This window comes from Pinus tabuliformis, chromosome 9, assembly GCF_031772625.1.
Source record: "Pinus tabuliformis cultivar Carrire ecotype Pingquan chromosome 9, CPIR1, whole genome shotgun sequence".
Lineage (NCBI taxonomy): Eukaryota > Viridiplantae > Streptophyta > Pinopsida > Pinales > Pinaceae > Pinus > Pinus tabuliformis.
The window spans coordinates 1,076,680,777-1,076,692,636 of record NC_142307.1 but is presented as its reverse complement, the minus strand read 5'-3'; positions in this window follow the sequence as shown (position 1 = coordinate 1,076,692,636).

The window sequence follows — 11,860 nt, the reverse complement described above, 5'->3', positions numbered from 1 at the left end:
ACTTCATTTCGACAAATCCCCTGTTCCACACATCGGGGTAGGTTTTACTCAAATGATGCTTCTGAGCAAGGAAAGATGAATTTCAAAAACCTGAGAGAGTTTTTTTGTCCAAAATAGACCAAGGAAGAAAAAATTCATTCACTTTTTACACAGGTTTCATGGTTTTAGAGAAATGTCAAAAATACAGTCACATCAGGGAGAATTGATGCACCTCTGAAGTGACCTTGAGAATCTCAAGTTTTCTCCTAGCTTGGCTGTTCAAATGACTTTCTTGTTGAGTCAAATGATAAGTAGACACAAAGATATTTCTAATGAGCTATCATGAGCTCAATTTGGAGTTGAGAAAGACCTTCAAAAGTTGACTGCAACAGCACTCTACCTTGAGGCAGCCTCATTTGGAACATTTTGACCAGTCTTGGGAGATTTGACTTTTGACAAGGTAAATGAACTCCAAATTGAAACATTCAAGCAGGGTTGGAAATTAGACACAATAAGATTTCCAACAAGCTATCTAGTGCCTAGTTTGGACCACAGGAAGGTCCTAAAAACTGGTCTGCAAAAAGGTGCTACACACAGAAATGTTTAACACAGGGTTTTCCTCCCTATGCGCCACGCCACGTGGTGCTCGCTTTTGCTAGAGGGTTCCAAATCCAAAAAAAAATTCATTTATGGATTTTTCATGATAAGTTATGGTTTCTTGTGCATTTCCAAGAAGTTTGGGCAGGTTTTGAGCCCTCAAAAGGTCAAAAAACACTCAGAAAATGACCTCACTGCCCCTATTTTGACAGACAAGAAGCAGTGTTGGGAGAATGGACTTTTGGAGGGGCAAATGGAGGCCAAATTTAAAAATTCCACTAGCATTGGAATGTATACAGACATAAATTTCCAGCAAGCACACTTGGAGCTCATTTTGACATCATGAAGGCTTCCAAAAGTGGGTCCAAACAGGTGCTACGCATAGAGAATTAGGCGCGGCGCATAGAGGAAAAATTGCCAGTTTGACCAAGTTTTTCTCTGTTTTTCACCCAGCTTCATCTAGTTTGAATTTTTCACTTCCTTAATGGAAAATTTTGATGTAATTTCATATATATTGATATATCATGTTGTAAATATGTGAAATTCTCACTTGGTAAGGTAGATTCATCAGTTAAAAAGTTGTTTGAAACTGAATGAATCAGTTCCCTAGTTTATAGAGGCAAGCAGTTTCATGGCCTAATTTCTAGTTCCTAGTTTAGAATCAGTTGGATTAGCTCCTAAACATGTGAGCTCAACCCCTAGAGGCTAGGATGAGCTATGGCTTGCTTATATCTTGTGACCTTTCAGTCATTAACATGGTTGGACACTTGGGATTGCTTGGCACTCCATTGTACATTTGGTTTCTGCATTTTTTGCAAAGGAAAGACCAGAATTTTGCAGCACTTGTTGGGATCCTTGTGGCTCTGTGTTTTGATGGTGTTTTTCTTAATGCAATTGTAAGTTCATTGATGTTTCATGTATGCCATTTCCCTTCTCTTTGCTTCTGAAATTAAACAAATGAGTGACAAAAGGTAGAATTCATTAGCTTGTTGTGCTATTCCTGTTAGTTTGTTTAATTTTCAGTGTTTTCTTTAGTTTGAAGAGGATTCTTAGTACCCTCTTGCCCTCTTCGGCTCCTCAGCGGTATTTTCCATCCATTCCTCAAATATAAAGCATAAAAACTACTTCCTACCTCGCCCCAACCGGAACTCTGCAAAAATTTGGCCTCATCCCCAGACCCAAATTTTCCTTTCCCCTTTTCCAACAAAAAACCCCCAAAAAATAAAATCAAATCCTTGCACTTCATACCTAGCCTAAGACTAGTTGTTAAATCAGTCATCCAAGCCCCATCTGATTATCTTTTGCTGCGATTGACCCGGAGAGAGCCCTCTCCTGTCCTCGTAGGGCTAGCTACGAGGCTGAGCGTGTTTTGATGTGGACCTAGAATCTTACCTTTTTAGCCTGAGGTAAATCTAGGATCTAAAACCACCCGCAACAGAATTGGTGACTCCAGTGGGGGAAACATTGTTGTTTTTCCTAGTTTGGGTTGCTTGTTCTTGATCAGGGTTTGTTTTCTTGATTTCTTGTTTTTATAGTGTCATTGACTTACTAGCTTCCCATGCATCAAGTCTAATCTTTTGGATCAAGCCTTGATTTCTTGTTTTTCTTGATTGAGATTTTTATACGTGTTTTTCTTGGGATACAGTTGCATATACACACTAGTTTCCTCAAATAGACTCGCGTATACGTGAGTTTCCTGTGTTTGAAACATGTGTTCCAGCCTATGTGTCTTTACACAGTTGTGTATACATAATTTTGAATTTTGTTTTCAAAATATTTTGCCCAGTTAGGACTCTTTCCTAGTGACTTCTACTATTTTCTAGTCATCCACTATTTGTAGAACTCTGTTCTCTTGCAAGTTTTCAATTTTGAATCTCATTCTAAGTGAAAAACCTAGCTTGCCTAGGATTTCTTTTTGGATAAGGTTTTGCTTTATGTCTTGGGTTCTAGGCTTCTGTCTAAAGTTCTTGGATGTTCTATCTTTCCAGAACAAGAAATTGGTTTCAATTTCGTTTATAACCCAATTTTCAAATTTCTTTGTTTTTCTTTCCCTTTTGGTTGATCTTTTTATTTTTCATGATTTTTTAGTGTCTCTTTTGAAATCTTGAGAGTCTTTCTTGAAATTTTGTTAGTTTCCTAAAGTATTTTACTGTTGTTCATATCAGTTTGTGCAAGTTTGTAGTCCTTTCTCATTTCAAGTTTCATTTTATTGATGATTTGTATAACTTGCGAAGTTTAAGGACTCTTGGTGCTTATTTCTTGATCTTTGAAATTTAGTAGTCTTTCTATGACCTCAAAAATTTCTTTGGGATTTCAAAATAAAAATACAAAAATGTCACTTTTTCCTTACTTTTTCTTTCCAAGCTTTTGGTTTTTTGGTTTCTTTTGTTGTTTTTTAGGAATTGTGAATTTTTTGAATTTGTTTTGCAAATTTGTTATTAAATGTTTTCCTTGTTTATTGTCAAGTTGGCTTATTGATCTTATAAAGAAGCACATTTTCCTATCGTATGAGTCTTCATAGGATCTTTCATAATCATTTAAATTTGGATTAGGTTAGTTTGCATCATAAGAATTTTTAGTCTTTTTATATTTTGAGTGTGTGTGGAGTGTTTCTAAAAAAAGAAAATAAAAGAGTATTTTTCTTACATAAGTTTTTCATAGAACCAAGTAGAAATCCTTTTTCATCAAAAGAAGATAATTGCATGCATATATTTAAGTTTCTATTGATTTCTTTTGCATCAAAAACATCATAATTTTCACTCTCATTATACCTTTGACTTAAAGAACAACACTCTAAAATCAAGTGATATAATAAAAAGAACTAGAACTTTTTTAATTTTTCATTAAAAACACCAACATGTTTAATTTCTTTAGGGCCTTGGAATAGGTGAGTGGAGAGTTAACTCTCCAAGGCCACTCAAACTATCAAACATAGAAGTTGAATAATGAGTGAAATCCAATGTCGTTAGAAAGACTGGGAAAGCTCCATGACTAGGAGTCAAGCAAAAGGGAGAGTGAAGACGAGGAAGAGAGATACACCCTCTCCTACTTGTTCAATCCTGCCCTGATACTGTTCCACCTATCTTTTGATACGAACTGGTGCCCATAGTTGCCATTCCTAAGGATCACATAGGTGGCTACGGAGGGGAATCCCGTGGCACCTAAGGTAGACATTGCATCACATTCATCAGTTCTTCTGGAGGGTACCCTTACGAAGCTTGGGTGCTTGCACAAACAAAGTATTTTGTCTCAAGGTCAATGTAACTATTTTTATTACCTTCACTAGTAGGCTTGGGCTATCATTAACCCAGACTATTTTGGGAAGGTCCTTGATTTTCACTTTCTTGTATTTTGGTATGCAATCCTCATCACCCAAAGTGGAAATACTTGGAAGTAGTTTGATTGACTGTATCATTAGGGACTTTCTAGAGAGTGATATTTTCTCCTAATTGGACTAGCTTTATAAAAATTTTGAGTCTTTAATTATTTCTGTTAAAAATAATTAAAAGTGCCTGATAGACTAGTTCGTCGGTATTGGCTTGATGGGGCCTGAACCAGGTTCGTGTTAGAAAATCATATATTACAAAGCAATGGAACACATAAAATATTGCAGAAACATAAACACAAAAAATGCATAAAACAAGAGAGACATAGATATACGTGGTTCACCTAGTTTAGGCTACGTCCACAAAGAAACAACTAGTCCTTCTTTTATTATATTATCCAGCAAACTAAAGAGATACAACCTACAGCAAATCTGCTGTAACTCCCTCTTCGCTCTCAATCTCCTCTCTCTTCCTCACTCAGAATATAGATACACATAAATGAAATACAATTCCCTCATATATAGTGAGGGGTTGCCTTCTAGTGCAAAAAAACCCTAAATTAAACATAACTTATACCGTTAGATCTCCGCCTAATGAACGACCCAGATTGACTATGAAATTACAACATTTTACAAGGCAATTTTACATCTATTCTTCACTTCGGTGGTGGTGCCCCCAAAACCCCTCACCGGGGGGGGGGCTCCCAAAAGGTCGCAGCCGCCCCCATGGACCCCCCCTGCAGTGAATATTTTACGGGCGAGATTGCCACCCCATTTCAAACTGGGGTCCAATGTGGCGATACCTTTGAATATAGATAATCAGGCTCCACACCCAACAATCTCCCACTTGGAGACTAATTATAGCAACTCAACCGCTACTTAATTTGCTAGACAATGACTCCTCTTTGGACCTGGTTGTTTCTCATCTTCCTCTTCATACTTGAAGACCAATTGAAACTGAGTAGATTCTCAGTTTCTCCCTAGTTACAACTTTTGTTAACATATCTGCAAGATTCTGGCTAGTGTGTATCTTTTCCAACTTCAATTTTCCATCTTCCAATGTTGACCATATGAAATGGTACTTGAGCTGTATATTCTTAGCCTTGGAATGAAATGCAGAGTTCTTTGCAAGATGTATGGCACTCTGGCTATCACAGTATAAATTTCCCAACTCCTACTTCTTACCCAATTCATCCAGAAACCTTTGTAACCAAATCATTACTTTACTAGCCTCTATAGCAGCAACATACTATGCTTCTGTTGTTGAGAGTGCAACAAGACTTTGCAGTTTTGAAACCCAACTGACAGTTGTTCCACCTACAGTAAATACATATCCTGTAGTGCTCCTCCTGTTATCTTTGTCACCTACCATATCTGCTTCAACATATCCTTGTAGAGCAATGTTTGAACCACCAAAGCATAATGCTTGATTTGTGGTACCTCTCAAATACCTAAGAATCCACTTCACCACCATCCAATGTTCTTTTCCTGGATTGTTCATGTATCTTCTTACAACTCCCACTACATGTGCAATATCAGTCCTTCTACAGAACATTGCATACATTAAGCTTCCAACTACTGATGCATATGGAACTTTAGACATATGAGCCATTTCTTCCTGAGTCTTGGGACACTCCTCCTTACTTAATTTGAAATGGCTAGCCAAGGGTATACCAACTGGTTTTGCATTCTACATATTAAACCTTTTCAACACCTTTTCTATGTACTCACTTTGAGTCAATGTTAATTTGCGATTCTTCCTATCTCTATTTATTCTCATACCAAGATTTTTTTTGCAGCACCCAAATCCTTCATTACAAATGAGTTTGCCAATTTCCTTTTGATCACATTTATTTCCTACAAGTTAGAACCTGCAACAAGCATGTCATCTACATACAATAACAATATAATATAGCTGCCATCATTTTTCCTTTTGAGATAAACACAATGATTAGAGTGACATCTAGTATAACCTTGTTCAGACATAAACCTGTCAAATTTTAGATACCACTGCCTTGGAGGCTGTTTTAAGCCATACAAGCTCTTCTTCAACCTGCACACTAGTTTCTCCTTCCCTTTTACCTCATATCCTTGTGGTTGCCGCATATATATCTCTTCTCTCAAAGCCCCATGGAGAAAGGATATCTTTACATATAACTGCTCAAGATGCAAACCTTCAGCTGCTGTTAGACTTAGAATAGTTTTGATTGAAGTCATTTTCAAAACAGGAGAAAATATCTCATCAACGTCTATACCCTTTTTCTGTGCAAACCCTTTCACCACAATTCTAGCTTTATACCTTTTTCTACCTCCATCTTCTTCCTGCAACTTGTAAACCCATTTATTTTGCAATGTTGTTTTACCTGCAGGCAACCTGACTAAGTCTCAAGTCTGGTTATGTGCTAAGGAGTCCATATCTTCTTTCATGGCTTGCTTCCACTTCTTCCTGGTTTCTTCCTGCATTGCTTCTTCATAACATTCTGTTTCACTAGAATCAGTCAACAATACATAATATAATGAAGCAGAGTATCGTTCAGGGGGTCTACTCATCATGGTATATATTCTAACACCACTTTCAGGTGTTTGAAGTGCTTGTTGCTGTTGTGGTTGTTGTTCTTGCTGTTGATCCTTATGAGTTTCAAGCACCATCAGTTTTTCTGTGACCTTGTCAAGCACTGTGTATTCTCTGTTTTCTTTTTTCCTGTTTCTTTTCCTGCAGCTGATCCTTATACAAATCCTTTTCATTTAATATAACATCTATACTCCTAATGATTTTATGTTTTTCATAATCATAAAAGCGATAACCAAAATCATTAACACCATATCCAATAAAGGTACATTTCTTTGATTTTTCCTCAAAATTTGTTCTATTTTCTTTATTAATGTGGACAAAGGCTTCACAACCAAAAGTCTTTAAAAAAGAGTAGTTTACCTTTTTACCTATCCATGCCTCCTCTGGAATACCACCATCCAAAGAACTTGAAGGCCCTCTGTTTATTGGATAAACAACAGTATCTACAGCATCTGCCCAAAATTGTAAAGGAATCCTGCATGCAATCTCATGCACCTTGCACGCTCCATGATTGTCCTGTTCATCCTTTATGACACACCATTTTCTTGTGGTGTTCCTGGAACTATCTTCTCTATAAAATTCCATTCTCTGAATAGTATCTATCAAACTCTTTGCTGCAATATTCACCTCCATTGTCTGATCTAAAACACTTCAACCTTTTTCCGGTCTAACTTTCAACCAAATCTTTCCATTTCTTGAAAGTATCAAATGCATCGGATTTATTTCAAATACAATAAATCCAGGGTTTTCTCGTTGCATCATCAATAAAAGTAACATAATATTGAGAGCCACCAAGAGATGATACCTGAGTAGGTCCCCATACATCTATATGCACAAGCTCTAATTTTTCGCTCTTATTTTCTTTCCCAACTCTGAGGAATCTAACTTTCTTCTGCTTTCCATAAACACAATTCTCACATAATTTTAAATCAACATGCTTCAAACCTGGAAACAAATTTCTTGAGTGAAGAATCTGAATCCCCTTCTCACTCATGTGCCTGAGCCTATGATGCCACAATGTCGTATCTTCTCCTATAGAGGTTAAAGCATTAACAGAATTAGAAATATCATTGCATAAATAAAATGTATCAACCTTTTATCCTTTCGCTATTACCAAGGATCCTTTTGTGACATTCCAGGTTTTATCTGTGAAAGTAGCTACGCAAGATTCACCTCCCAACTGCCCTGTTGAAATCAGATTTTTCTTCAGATCTGGAACATTCCTTACCTCCTTCAATAGCCATTGATTTCCATTTTGTTGTTTTATGAAAACTGTACCCATTCCAATGATTTTACAGGGTTTATCATCACCCAATCGAACCTATCCAAAATCTCCTTGAACATAATCATGAAAATGTTTCTTATCAGGTGTGGCATGGAATGAGGCCCCTGAATCTACCACCTAGGCATGAATAATATTTTCTAGTGAAAGAATCAAAGCATATTACAACACATCACCTGTTACATTCGCTTCATGATTAGTTTCTTGCTGCGCATCTCTTCTTTTCCCTTCCAAGACTTGTAGTCTTTCTTCAGGTGTCCTTTATTCCTACATTTCTAGCACACTATCCCTAATCTGGACTTGGATCTACCTTTTCTTGACTTACTGCGATATCCTAGGCTCTTTCCTCCTTCCATTTTTCTTCCCCTAGTCTCTGCAGTCAAAGCATTACCTGATGTCTCACTGGAGCTTTTCCGCCACATTTCCTTGCTAATGATTGCATCGACAACATCGTCAAACTTTAAAGTACTAGATCCAGAGACCGAGTTACTAATGGCCATAACTAAACCATTCCAACTTTTGGCAATGAACACAGAAATAACAGAGCCCTAACTTCATCATCAAAAGTTACCCCTACAGAACTTAACTGACTTGTAACTATATTAAAATCATTTAAATGGTCTGCAACAAATCCACCTTTTGACATATTCATATTAAATAAACACTTCATAAGAAATACCTTATTTGAGGGCGAGGGTTTTGCATATAGTTTGGCTAATGTCGAAATTAAACCCTCTATTGTCATTTCCTTTGAAATATTAAATGCTACTGATGCCACTAGCCACAGTCGTATTGTTCCAAGTGCCTTTTTGTCGAGAATATTCCATTCTGTGTCTGTCATACTCGTCGGATTCTTTGTCTTTCCGCTCAATGCTAGGTACATATCTCTCTGATATAGATAACCTTCCATATACATCTTCTGCGGCTGGTAGTTTTTTCCATTGAATTTTTCGACCATAAACGTACCATCTTCTACCATTGCTCCCACACGAACCAAGAACCCTTCTCTCCTACAAGTTTATTAGCCAAATAGACCTTCGGCTCTGATACCAATTGTTAGAAAATTATATATTACAGAGCAATGAAACACATAAAATATTGCAGAAATATAAACAAAGAAAAGGCATAAAACAAGAGAGACACAGAGATACGTGGTTCACCTAGTTTGGGCTATGTCCACAAAGAAACAACTAATCCTTCTTTTATTATATTATCCAGCAAACTGAAGAGATATATCCTACAACAAATCTGCTGTAACTCCCTCTTCACTCTCAATCTCCTCTCTCTTCCTCACTCATCATACAGATACACATAGATGAAATACAATTACCTCATATATAGTGAGGGGTTTCCTTCTAGGGAAAAAGCCCTAAATTAAACATAACTTCTACCGCCAGATCTTTGCCTAATGAACGACCTAGATTGACTACGAAATTACAAGATTTTACAAGGCAATTTTACATCTATTCTACGATTCGGGGGTGCTGCCCCCGAAATGCCCCCCAGGGGGGTTCTCCCAAAAGGTCACAGCAGCCCCGACTAGAACCCCATTGTAGCGAATATTTTACAGGTGGCGTTGCCACCCCATTTCGAATTGGGGTACAATTTGGCGATACATTTGAATACAAAAGATAACCAGGCTCCACACCCAACATTTCAGAAGTGTTTTAGCCAAACAAATCCCACACTACTGGCCCTTTCGGCAATAGTCCGTGGAGCGCGGACTGAAGTCTCACCCAAGGTAGTAGGGGAGGTTACTAGAACTAGGTTTTTTTCTCCCTAGGGATGTCTTAATGGGGACTGGAAGGGTTTCCAACCGATCTGCGCACTCACTCTATTTTGCTCCGCTGCTAGACCTTTATGTAGCTTGGTGAGGAGGCACTTCTTAGATTCTTATTATTAATGTGGTTATTATAGATCTGATCTAATTCTTAAGGTCTTTAAGCAAGCATTTAACAGTTATAAAAAGTGTGTGCACTCATAAATCTTACAGATTGGCATAAACTCAGAAGCATAAACATATAGATCCGTGATAAATCACACAATAATTCAGAAACACTTATCTTTATTTATCTTTCATTCATTACAACCAGATCCGCCCTGTGCACTCAGCTGCAGGGGTTCACGCACACAACTGCGGACTCTACCAGGCCTCTGTGCACACAGCTGCAAAGCCTACTCTACTACTATCATCCACAACTCAGACTTACAGACTTATAACAAATGTTGTATTCATAAACCCATAACATTCCAGATCCAAAACCAAAAAAATTGCCTTATATCCTTAGAGCCTCACTCTCTTTTTACATTACCATGGTCCATGAACCATGGTCACACCGACTCACTTTCTATTTTCTTCCATTATTTTTGGGAGGACAACCCTTTGACTTGACTCATTACACTTCGCGCTCCGCACACTGCGTGGAGCTTTTACCACGCTTTTACCCAAAATTGTGATCTTTAAGCCCAAAAACCATTACGTGGGGCCTCCGCTACCCAACAGGCCCCCAACACAATCATCATGACTCATCTTGAGTCACTCAGTTGGTGCGTTGATCCTTGCTCATAGTTCCTCCAGAAATCTTTGTGCCGTACTGACATCTATGACACATTCTTCTACTGTCTGCTGTATCAATTGTGAATAGTGTTCTAATGCATTGTCGGAGGCACCTTCCTGCCTTAGCACATATGTGTCCTGTAACTGGTTCAGCTTCCCCTCAATCGTAGTGGTAGCCATGAACGCTTCCCCAAGCCAAGGTTGGATTTGTGCTTTGAGCCCAACTTCTCATTGTCATGCAGTGTCCACCTGCTCCTTCAGAGCTTGGGCCTCCCTCATCATGGAAAAACGTTGAGTGATGGGGACTATCTACGCAGTCCCCCAAACATTGTCATAAGCCTTATGCAACTCCTGTGCTTCTGTCTCTACCTATTGTAGTTTTGGGTCTTCTTATAGTGATGTGAGTGTAAGAAGGGACTAGTCCAACACTCCTGTGCAGTCTTGTACGGCGCACTCTATCACCTCCAATCCTACTTGAATTTTGTGGTGGCACTGCTCTCTAACTTTCAAGGGTGCAGTGGGCTGCACCTTCATCCTTAGCTCCATGATCTACAAGTTCAGCTCCCATTGAGCTTTCACAGCCTCCCCTTGAGCCTTTCAGAATCCTGCTGCCATGTGATTTATCTTGTCTGTTGCGTGGAGTTCCGCTAGCACAGCCAGTTCTGGTATACTACTACAGACCTCCTCCATGGCCTGTTCCAATCCTTGGTTGTGTGCAATCAAGTCGTCACGTTGTACACTAATCTGCTAGAGATTTCCTTTTTGCTCCATTAATACTTGGAGGGCATGGTCTTCCCTAGCACGAAGCTCAACGGTTACCCCATCCTGCAGTTGGTATAGGGTTTCTCTAGGAATGGTAGCCAAATTCAACCCCCAACCCCTCATGTCACCTTCGCCCTCTGCTAGGACAACACCTGTTGGTAATACTAAGGTTTTTATTGTGGAGGCGCGCACCATCTGCTCTATTGCGAGTAAACTTCTGTGAGGGTCGGAATCATCCCTCCTGGGGGTTGCACACATAATGCCTATAACTATGTCCTAAGATCCCCCAACATAGTTTTATGCTCTATCATTAACTCCTCCAAAGCACCTTTAATGATATCACGCACCGGTTCACTGCTGTCAAAAATCTCTTTCTCCAAGGTCTTTGTTGTCTTTGTCTTTTTGTGTGTATGTGGCAGCTCCTGGATGCACAACCTCTTGACTTGGGTTGATTTTGTGGTAAGGTCCGTGCATTCCTCTGTCTCTACTTCCCTTTGCATGTCCTACTCTAAGGACATTTCCTGATCTTCCCTGATCTCTTCGGTGATTGCTTCCTCGGTCGCCTCCTGTTGCGAAGCTGCTTCCTATTCTTGGCACGTACTTTCCACCATCTTAGTGAGTTGCAACTTGAGTTACTTCTTTTGCTACTATGCTGCCATCCTTTTTAATTCAGCTGAGTCTAGGGTGTGACACTTTGGAGGCCATGCTACCATTACCTTGTAAATTTCATCGTATGTTGCAATGAACATAAGCTTTACCCATGTTTGATTTGGATCCTTCCACGCC